Here is a 12,118-nt window from a genome sequence, read left to right as displayed (position 1 = left end):
TGATTTGGTATGAGTCCGATCGACCAAACAAAATCCATTTCCATCTTTTATGTGATAATCTGCAAATTCAAGGTACAAACTGCTGCATTTTTGCGTGTAGTGTTCATGGGTGGCTAGCCCAGGCTCTTGACCCAGCCCAGCCCTATCTTATGTCTAGGTTTGGGCCTAAACCTTGATGGGCTATGGGCTTGAGGTTTGTGAATATGTAGGCCAACCTATTGGGGTAGTGTAGGTTCTCCCTCTTAGTGTCAACTCTTTATCATTGCCCTTGTTACAAAATACTAGCATTTATATATAAGTATATACATAAAATATGATTCCTCTATAAGGACAAGATGTTGAGAAAAAACAAAATGACCAAGGTGGCTCCTAAAATAACGTTGTTGTAAATGACGTTGTCAAATACCAGTGCAAGAGCATGTCAAGCCCAACTGTACATGTAGTATAGTAGTGGAGACATGTAGCTAAAGCCATCTTAGAAATACTCTCTACAAAACATATGTGCGACATTTAACATATGCTATCACTATAGAATTAAAAAACGTCGCACGAAGCCAAGCTTGTTACTACCATGCAATAGTTGGCTACGGACTACGGTCACTATACTGGAGAAACCCTCTTCTCTCCCGATTTATAACCCCCTATAGTTTCAGGTTGCAAACCGGGAGAAAGAATCCGGGACGACCGGTGCAGCCACAACCTAGTGCGGCATCTAAGAGCAGGTACAATAGCAGACTATTAGCCAGCTATAAACATATTTTATTGAGATAAATGATGAGAGAGAAGAGCAGCGGGCTACAGATATGTAGCCAGCTGCAGCACGGACTCCAAAACACACTGTGTATGACATGTGGGATCATATATTAATAGTATAGCAAGCAACTATTGTATGAATTGACTATTATATTGGTTATAGATGAATTGGAGCTAGTAGTGGAATATACTATTAGACTTGCTCTAAGGGAGAAAATTGTGATTTTGCTATCGCAAAAGAGTGGTTTCGCTGGAATGCTATCCCTTCAAACTGATTCACTAAAATGCTATCCTAAACTAGAGGTGTTCATCAAAATGCTATTTTCGCTCTTTTGGGTAAATAGAAATGTTTTTCCTCAATTTTAACTTTTTCCCGGACCAAAATACCCTTGATACGGGCCCACCTGTCATACTCTCTCCACTCTCTCCTCCTCTTCCTCTCTCACGAGGGAGCGCCGGCCACTGCTCTCCTCCGGCCACGGCGCTCCGCCTCACCTGCCACCGGCCACTGCTCTCCCCCTCCCCGCTCGCCGCCGCCACCGTAGCCGTGCGCGCGGCCGCGGTGTCCAACTCCCCGGCGGCCGTGTCCCCGAAGAAAAGGGCGGCGAGGGTGGGGCGGGCGTGGCGGCGCGGGGCCAGCGAGGGTGGGGCGGGCGTGGTGGCGCGGGACTAACCTCGTCACCGACGACGATGAATCCACCGCCGATTGCTCCTCGGTGGCGGTGATGCGGCGGCGGCGGCACGAAAAGGCAGGGAGTTGGACGCTGCGACCATGTGCATGGCTACGGTGGCGGAGCGGGCGGAGGGCGGCGAGCGGGGAGGGGGAGAGGGCGGCGCCGACGGCTGTGGACGGGGCGCTAATGACTGGGGCGGTGGCGGCGCAAGCAGAAAGGGGGAGAAGGGGGGAGGAGCACGTGGGGGAGTGTCAGGGGCCGGAGCCGATACGGAGGGTGACGGCGCGAGCAGACTGAGGCGGCGACGCGAGTAGAAAGGGGAGGGGGAAGGGGAGGAGCAGGTGAGGGAGCGGCGGGGGGCCAGCGCCGGCGCCGGAGCTGGAGCCGAGCGGAGGGCGACGGCGCTCGCCGCTGCCGAGAGGCCGAGAAGAGAAGGCAGGGCTCTCGATTTGGTCTATGCTGAGAGAAGGGTATTTTGGTCAGAAGAAAAACTAAAATAGAGCAAAATCATTTCTATTAACCAAAAAGACCAAAAATAGTATTTTGGTAAACACCCCTCAGTTTAGAATAGCATTTTAATGAATCACTTTGAAGAGATAGCATTCCAGCGAAACCACTCTTTTGGGATAGCAAAATCACAATTTTCTCGCTCTAAGGGGAAAAAAAGACCAACATCCTAAAACAACGATAAAGAAACGAGTAGTATATTATTTCTCTAGCCAAGACTGGTCTATTAGGCACAAATTAATGTTCCCAACATACGAGAATCAACTCGATCTCACGTGTGATCGAGATGAGCAAGGTTGTTTTCGATCAGTGAGTGCCTCTTGCCGCCATTTCCCTCTCAAGTCTAGCTAGTGCGTTGACACCAAAGCTTGATCGAAATTGGACACAGGGAAGTAACTCGACGCACGTTTGAATTGAAGGTGGGTTGGTGTGGACGGTGGGCCTCTCGGAGATCAAAATTGGCATGCCACAAAATCACAAAATCAGGTTGTTTTGAAATATGAGCCTGAGCAATGTGGCCAACAGTATGCTATTTTCTCTATTTAATGTAAGTCATTTTAACATTTCTTATGTTTACATTGATGTTAATGAATCTAGATAGATATATATATGTATATATTTATTAACATCAATATGAATGTGAGAAATGCTATAATAACTTACATTGTGGAATGGAGAGAGTAATTAAGAGGATCGATGCCGATTGGTGCATGGGATGGGAAATTAACGTGCAAATATATATATCGTGTAGTAGTGTTCGGTCGTGCGCACGGGGCGCGGCACGGATGCAGACCGGTGAAAAGGTTGAGAAAGAGAAAACGAAATCCAGGGAGCGATCGAGTGGAAGCGAAGGCAGCGGTGGCATGACGTGCCGGCGGGAATGAAGTAGCCGTTACCGGGGAAACGGGAAGTCGGGAATATATCCAGCAGGAGTGACTAGTTGTAAAAATGAAAAATATGCCGGCGAGACGACGTAGCACGTACGTGTGCATCTCGTCACAGCTCCTCACTCGTTTGAGTAGTATTGCCAATTTTTTTTAAAAAAAAAATTGGAGGGAGATCCCTTCAAATATTTTTTTTATCCCTTCAAATATTTTTTTTTAAAAAAATTGTGAACGTGTTAGAAATTAAACAAGGGACCTAAGGATTGAAACCACGCACCTCTTACCACTGCATTGTCTGCATCTCGTATTGCCAATTACGTAAAACTAGTTTCTTCGTTAAACAACTCTGTACCAATTAGTTTGGCTCGTGGGTGGTGGTATATTTTTTATTTTTCCTGGTTACGATCTGTAGCTTACAGAGTTATAATCTTGTATTTTTTTTCTCCTACTCTATTAATAGAACTCCATACCGTTTTGTGCGAGTCGTTAAAAAAAAGTTTGGCTCTACGTGAAAACAGGATAAGAACCAACTATGTACTGGCTAGTCTTTAAACAATATGCTCCCATGGCATTTTAAGATTTAACCCTTAGACAATTGGCTAGTCTTTAAACAATGAACTCTATATAAAGCCATCGTATGCATTTTATGTTTAACTTTTAAAATATGTGATCAATAGTTAGTCTAATATATATATTAAAGTTTACTTGATATTGACATTTAAAATTATTTTTCTACAATGATAATTTAATTGCTACAAATATTATAATATATGAGAAATTAATGGCGTCTTCACTATGTTGCTGCTTTTAATCCTAACAATTTTGGTAATGCAACAACCAAAAAATACTCTTACCAATGCTACTTACCAAACTTGGTTGATCTAAAAGTTTCAACTCTTAAAATGTTCTAGTGAATTTTGATAAGGCTTTAAACTAAATACATCTCACACTAAAAATTTAATGACAACAAAATATGCTAAAATATGGCATTAATTACTAAATTTCGACATAGTCAAAAGTGGCTATAAAATGAACAAGTCCTAAAAATAAAAGATTAGTTTTGAACACCGTATCTTAGGGCAGCTGTAGTGTGTGATCTGAGAGTTAGGTTCATAGGAGTCGAACGAAGCTTTGGTTCGATCCCAGCAGTGTAAGAATCATTTTGTGGGACCCACATAAAAATAAAATTCAATCTCACCTTTCCTCTCGCTCTCACACCCAGCAGCAACAAATTTATTTTTATTTATTTTTATGGTTTGAGTTCGACCTCTTTTTTGAAGTCATTTTTTCATCAGACACAAACCATTCGCTCCCCACAATGTGCACGGTTCGGTTTTTTGGTGTTAAAATCGATTTTAGGTTCACACTGGAGTTGCTCTTATACAGTGTGACGGAGGGAGTGATACAATTAACATAAACGAGCAAATCAAACATATGACGCGCTCGATGGCGCGAGTGCCATGCATCCATATGCTGGTGGGCTAAGCTACCACGACATGGCACAGGATTGGAATAGCTCCAAGGGGACGCCATGCATATGCTAGCTAGCACGCACGCAGCTACTAGCTTAGTTAATTATAGCCGCAGATCACTCCCTCCACTCCACCGCACTCGATCCCCTCGGTCTCGCACACACAAAATGTGTGGAGCTTTCCTCCTGCATGCGCATAGGACCAAAGGATCGTGTAACATGACTTCGAGTTAGGTGAGAGAGTGATCGATCGCCATATCTTCTTTTGAGAAGAGACTAGTATTTGCATGTATAGACAACAACCTACAAGAGTACTCCCTCCGTTTTTACGTTATAAGATGTCAAAATGCTTCAAATTTAAAGGCTCCTTTGATTTATAGGAAAAGTGAAGGAAATTTGAAGGATTTCAATCCTATGGAAAAAATTCCTATGAAAGCCTTTGAAACAAAGGATTTAATCCTATACTATCCTTTAAAATTCCTATGGAATGCTAATCCTATAGAGATTTTAGAGAAAAGTTAGCAAGAGGTCCAACCTTTTGGAAAAATTCCTTTGAGTCTATCGCTCTCATTCGATTTCTACGTTTTTCCCGCGGTCCAATCAAACGGTCATTCATGTGTTTTTCCTGTATTTTCCAATCCTCTGTTTTACACCTGCATTCCTGTCAGAATCATGCGTTTTTCCTATTCCTTCGTTTTTCCATTCCTACGATTCAAAGGGGTCCTAACTAAGTTTATAGACAAATATAGTAATATTTACATTACCAAATTAGTTTTATTAAATTAATAATTAAATATATTTTTATAATAAATTTATCTTTGGTTGAAAATATTACTATTTTATCTATAAATTTGGCTAAATTTAAAACAGTTTAACTTTGATCAAAGTTAAAACATCTTATAACCTGAAACGGAGAAAATACCTTCTAGTGAGAGAAAAAGTTAAAAAGAAGGTGTGTTTTTTCTCACACGATGCTCACATTGGTACATGAGGTATCTAATAATGTATCGTTTCTTTATGCAGCAGCAGCAGCAGCAAGAGAAGCAGGAGGGGGAGATATCATCATCGATGATGGATCAAATCGCCCCCCTTGAAAAGGCAAGATATTGGCAGGCATGCATGCATGCATAGCATAGCGACGCCGCATGTCATCATGTGATGGTCGTTAACGTTTGAGGTGGCGGGACATGAGGCAGGGCATGGGCATGGGCCACGCACGGGATCGGACAACGCATCGCGAGTTCCGCGTGAGAGCGGCTTACACCTATCAAGCCGCCCTAAAAAGGATGGAAGCACGCAGGGCAAGTGTACAGTTGTTGTATCTAAAGCTTTTTTAAGCTCAGATGCTTGCTCGGAGATAAGTGACGACCTAGCTTTATCCTTCGGTCCTGTATCTGCCTCATTGGATTTTTGATAATTTAACCCTTTTAGAAAACACATTTTAAAAATAGATCATAAAAAAATGTCTATTAACTTATTGTAGATGTGGATCTCTCACTCGATAGCGGGACTATATATTAACGCCAAGATTTAGGGGCTGTTTAGATTATAGCCAGAATAAACATTATCAGATTTTGGCAATTTGGCATATTGCCAAGTTTTGACAAGATTTCTTATATATTTACTAAAGTTTGGTAAAAAAAAACTAAATGTATGCACATCTTTAGCAACTTTACCAGAAAATAGTATGATTTGAAATGACATCAATCTGAACAACCCCTTAATGTTTCGCCGCCACTCAATTTGGCGTTGATCCTCTGCCACCCACGAAAACTTCCCATTTCTCTTCAAATCCTATTTTTGTTTTTGGAAAAAAACTGATAAACTAATATGTATTGATTATTTCTGCTATTTTTTATTTGAAAAAAGAAGACAAATCAATGTTTTTTATTTTCCTTAATTTGTTTTTTGTTCATGGGAAGGATAAGGATCCCCCCCCCCCCCCCAAACATCCTTATATTGATTTGGTGCAAAGAAAGTGGGAACATTTTCTGAAATATTTCTTGTAATTTACTTTTATTTTTAGGATTAAGACATGTATCTGAGATGAAGTCGGATGAACTAGTGCTGTGAATTTTGGTCCATTTATACAATTTTTGAGAGGACTATGTATATAAAATAAGTTTTTGAAAAGGGCCAGAATATAATAGATCCAAAGCTATACCTCCCATGTTGGACTCGCAGGATCTTAGCTCCACGAAGAACATGAACAGTGCATGCACAGTTTTCCACATTTCCACGCACCCACTAAAAAACTTCCAGCATTACAAAATTAATACCCAACAAATAAGTTAATTTCTAATAACTCTATATATTCTAATATTGTTAAAACAAGGGAATTGAACCAACATTTTCCCATCCAAGGAAGAAGAAGAAAATGATATACGTTGGTTGTGGTGAGTATAGATTTATAGCAGTGTATGTACATCAATCATATCCTACTAAATAGAGGGCATTGGTTTCGGACTTTCAATTGAATCGAGTTGAACTGACGAATAGAGGGTGTTGTCATTCGATGTGATAGGGTGAAAAAAATTTCTAGTGGATCTAAACAGGCTCTTGGTAACTCGATTGAATTGAACTGACGATTGGTTCCGGACTTTCAATTGAACCGAGTTCTAGTCCAATTTCGATATGCATGGTATAGGTTCAAGGAAAACAATTAATCGCTTACTAAATAGATGATTCATTCTGCAATTGATCTCTCTTTCATAAAAGGAGGTCGACCATATATATTATGTTAGCCATATAACTTTTGATTGTTTGTTTTGTTTGTCGATTGTGAGCAATTCTCATTCCTCCTCCATCCCTAACTTGCTTCTTTTATCGTTCTTCTATTGTATCTATGCCAATGAACCTCCTCTAGCCCACTTCCCTTACCCGTCTCTAATGGTTCACGCAGTTAGATTCATTCATGCCTCCTGCCACATCCTAACCATTCAGTATGTTCACCATGCATGTTGTCAATATCACCACTGCCGACCTTCCTACTCGGGACTCTGACGATTTTTTTTTAGCAAAGGGCATAGCCCTCTATTTCCATTAATAGAAATGACAGTCTACAACTGAACAAAAGGAAGAAAGAGAACAAACTACGTTCAAACTTTGTAAAACAAAACAGACAGTTAACATTTGACTCTCCAGACGGGTTGACACTTAGGACTCTGACGATATCACACTCTCGTCGCTGTAGGATTGCCGTCACCTACTGTCTCCCTCTATGCCCGTCGTCGGTGAACTCCACAACCCTTTCTTTCTTCCTATCCAACCCCATCCTAGTCTAGGATAGTATTGTTTATTATTTTTATGCCTCGAAAGGCATAGGCACTTAACTAGTTAGAAAAGAATAAATTGACTGTTCAAGATGTTATTTATCGATTGAAGGAAAACCGAATACATGCACAACTTGTTTGTGGTTGATACCATGACTTTCGTTAAAGATTACCCAGTAATAGTACCAAAAGTACTCAACAGCTGGATGCTATATTCTTTCTGATATCATTTGCCACAAAAAGCATCAGGAAGGTGCAATTCTCCACTTTCTCTTTAGGGTATTACGGTATACAGGACTTGAGCTTGCGAGTGCGAATCAAAAGACTGCAAGGGACAATTTCCTCGCTTGAAAAAGGGAACAAACACGTCGTGATCGTCTCAAAATCTTCTTTTGGCAAAGCAGAATATTTATCCATGCATGATTGCTTTAGCTTCTTTCTTTTTTTTTTTCCCTTCAGCAGGAGACCACTGTTATAAATATGTTAGTTATGCAGAGGAATATGTTTGTTGTTTGTCAGATCAATATCTCGTCGATCGAGCTGACATGCTGCCGACATGCAAAAGTGGCAGTTCTTTGCCATTGCTTCCCAGCGCAAAATGTACGTGTTGCGCGCACTCATGGCCCTATCGAATTTGCGTTATGTGTAATAATCCAGGAGCGCTGGCTGATCACTTTGATGTCAGATTCATGCAGCAGGCCAGAACTCAATTGACTCTTGAATTACTTCTCTTTTGTTGACGCAATGACGATATGGTTTGCATTGCATGGGCAATCATGCATGTATCTTCGGCTCTTTAAGGCTCCATTAAAATACAAGATAAAAAAATGTAGGAACAAAAATATATTAATAAAAGAATACAAGAATTCAATAGAAATATAAATGAAAAAAATGATTGCAAAGCATAGAAAAAATAGGAATTATCATTTTAATAAGGCAAAATTTACTACAGGACACGCAAAAATCATGTAAGTAGCTGAGGGACACTGTGAAAACGTGACACTGCCCCGAGACACTAAAAAACTGTGATATTTGTCGTAGGACACCGGACGCATTATTTTTATCATTTCCTGACTGAAACTGGCGAGATATTTTTTTGAAATACCCAAATTGCCCCTGCGCGGGAGGCAGTGTCGATGGCGACGCCATTCGCCACCGCCCGCGCTGCGTCAGCACGCAGGCCGGCCCAAGGCTGCCACCCGCTGCGCCCGCATTGAAGCCTGCGCCTCGCCACCACATGGCTGAGCACGCCTTGCGCCGGCCGCAGCACCGCCTTGCACCAGTCACCGCATCGTGCACTGGCCACCACCGCGCATGGAAGGCAGCACAATCGGGGTGGAGAAAATTTTTAGTCCGAGTTGTTATTAGAGCCGGGACTATTATGGAAATCAGCTGACCTAGCAAAGATCACTTCTCCAGTAGTGAAAGAAAGATGAGAATGAAGAAAAGAAAAAGGGGCAGACGACAGGGCCGCCATCCGTCCCTCCCCGGCCACCGCAGGGCTACCACGCTGTCTCCATAGCCACACATGCCACGAATGCCGCGCTACCTCCTCCCGGCCGCCGGCATTGCCACAACACGCTATCCTCGGTCCGCCGCGCCTAGTGCCGATGCCCGGCCGAGCTCTTCCTCCGCTGGGTCGCGCCCCCGTTGCACTAGCGCTGCCGCCGCCAGGCCACGCATTGCCGCACGGGTGTGTCGCCGCACCCCTCCGGCCGACCACTCTTTCGTCGTCACCATCAGAGATTTTTTTTTGGTGCGTGTTGACGCACGGGGGCAGTATGGGCATTTCGAAAAAAATCTCACTACTTTCAGCCGATAAATAATAAAATAATACGTCTGGTGTGATACGGCAAATTTCACAGCTTTTGTAGTGTCTTAGTGCAGTGTCATATTTTCGCAGTGTCCCTTAGCTAATTACACAATTTTTACGTGTCCTTTAGCAAATTTTGACTTTCAATAAATTGCAGAAAAAACACAAGAATGGGATGGAAGAGATGGACTTAAAAAAAATTCAAGAGGTTAGAACTGTTGCTAACTTTCTCTCAAAATCTCTATAAGATTTGCCAATTTCATAGAAATTTCAAATAAAAAGATATGATTCAATCCCCTATTTTAAATGCATTTCTAAGAATTTTTCATGTAAAATTAAAATTCTCCAATTTTTTAGGGTTTCTTTTTACAAATAACATGGGGCCTTACTGATAGTAGGTTACACTGTGCGTTGGATATTCATGAGGGCTTCACGAGATATGCAAACCAACGTGTACTTCACATATATCTGTGGTAGGATTTTGTGGAGAATGCCTTTTAAAAGGGGGAGATATTTCTGTCGTTTATGTGTTTTTTCTGACAAGTTGAACAGTACGTGCGTGATACGTCTGGTATGAAAGGAGTGTAGCAAAATAAACTGTACTCCGTATTGAGTTATGGTCTTCTCATGCAGATGATGACAAAAGAAAGGGATGCAGACATCCAAGATGTGAACTTCAATCTCCAGAAGAGATTGCTCTGTCTCCGTATAAGAAAACAAAGAACAAAGAAGAAAACAGAAGGATCAAGGCAAAGTACGTGCGTGCAGCTCACGCGGATGCATGATGTGAAGCACCAAGTAAAACGCGTTTAATTTGACGAGACTAATGAATGGTGCACGTAATTAGCAAGATGCGACTTACTTTTATAAGCATAGAAGGCCGGTACTGGCCAATCTCCTCACAACACACAGTGTCAGTGTGTTTAATTTTGTGGTGTTAAAACTCACCGGATGTCGATGGAAATTAAATGTCGAAGTTCTAGCTACTCCCTCCGGTTTCATTTTAATTGACGTTTTAGACAATGACACGGTCTACAAGATATATCTTTGACCTTATTTTTCTACTATAATATATATAATAAATAAATGCATGTTACTTTTATTATAGTGTTTTAAAGGATAAATCTATATATGTTGTTCTAGTTCCTTTAAACTAAATATTTTTAAAGTTATTGATGGTCAAAGTTATAAAATTTAGATCCCAAACTTGTTCAAAACTTTAATTAATATAGAAGGGAGTAGCTAAGTATATCGTTTTCCTAATCTCCTCTAACAATCTGGTGCGCGTTCCATCCCAAGAAAAAAGACATGGTGAAATCCCAAGGACACTTGTCACAAGGTCAGTTTTCAGAACAGAAAGAGGGGGGGGGGGGGGGGGGGGGGGGAGGGGGGAAAGAACAAAATGAGTTTTCTGGGCTTCTTTGAAATACATGATTTTAAAAATACAGAAACATAGAAAATATACATATATGTTGCTGTAATTTGTTGAATTCTGCGGGAAATAAACTCCAGGAATAGCTCAAAATATATAGACTCTTGAATAGCTCATGCATAGAAAAAATACATGAAAATTAAGATTATATTGTAGTAATTTGTTAAAGAGAGAGCCAATGTTAGAAATGCTCCAAAATATAAAGGATTTTTTCTTTCATATGAATTCCTTTGAATCAATCGTACAAACTAAATGATTTCTACAGGAATTATTTGTTTGGATTAAATTCCTCTAGTTTTCCTTTGAAATCCTCATATCCAAAAGCATCCTTAAACTTTCTTTTGGATGAGTAGTATGTACACCGTTCCGTCCAAAAATAAGTTAATTTCTGACCAATAAACCTATTTAGGTCCCTTATGAAGAAAAAAACGCACGTACCTTCAAGCATACAGTTTTTCTTTTCATATATAATCATTTGAATCAAAGTGTTGGAGATTTTCAAGTCCTTTAAAATTTGCAAGGATTAGCTCAATGCATGTAAATTTTGAAGAAAAGTTAGCAAAAGCTCAAGCATCTAGGAAAAAATTATTTGAGTCTATATTTCTCACCTGATATTCAAATGATCATGTTGTAATCTTTGATCTGCATTTACATTCGGATGAAAATTATGTCCTTTTTATTCCTCCATTTGTGTTTTAAAGTGGCCCTAAGCCTCTAGATATATTAAGGCTGTGTTCATAACCCAATGTTCCCAACATAGACTGTTGCGCACGAAAAACGGAGCGGTTCATTAGCGTATGATTAATTAAGTATTTGCTATATTTTTTAAAACAATGGATCAATATGATTTTTTAAGCAACTTTTGTATAGAAACTTTTTTTTGCAAAAAAATGCACCGTTTAGCCATTTGAAAAGCGTGTGCGCGAAAAATGAGAGAGGGGAGTTGGGAGAACCTAGAAACGAGAGGTCGGCTTGCCCACACTAAGGGCATTCACAATGCAAGGACGTGTGATTCAGCCTCACGCCAAAGATCCGAATATTTGACGACATGTCGGCCAGCCGCAGAGCCAAAACTGGTCACACGGACTTCGCTTCAATCGAGGTGTGCGGCACGAGGAGAAAGGCGGGACACGGCGTTGTGAAGGTCATCGCCTTGTCGCTCAATGGCTTCACGCGTCGCCAGCATTCTCCTCCTCTCGGTCGCCGGCAAGGTCACCACCCCGAGCAAACCGCGTCGAGCCCCCAAAGAAGTGCCACTCGCTAGATCTGGCGAACTCGAGGCCTGATCTGGCGAACTCGACAGGGCGGCGAC

This window comes from Oryza glaberrima, chromosome 5 (assembly GCF_000147395.1).
Source record: "Oryza glaberrima chromosome 5, OglaRS2, whole genome shotgun sequence".
Lineage (NCBI taxonomy): Eukaryota > Viridiplantae > Streptophyta > Magnoliopsida > Poales > Poaceae > Oryza > Oryza glaberrima.
The sequence above is the reverse complement of the archived record's forward strand: the minus strand, read 5'-3'. Positions refer to the sequence as shown.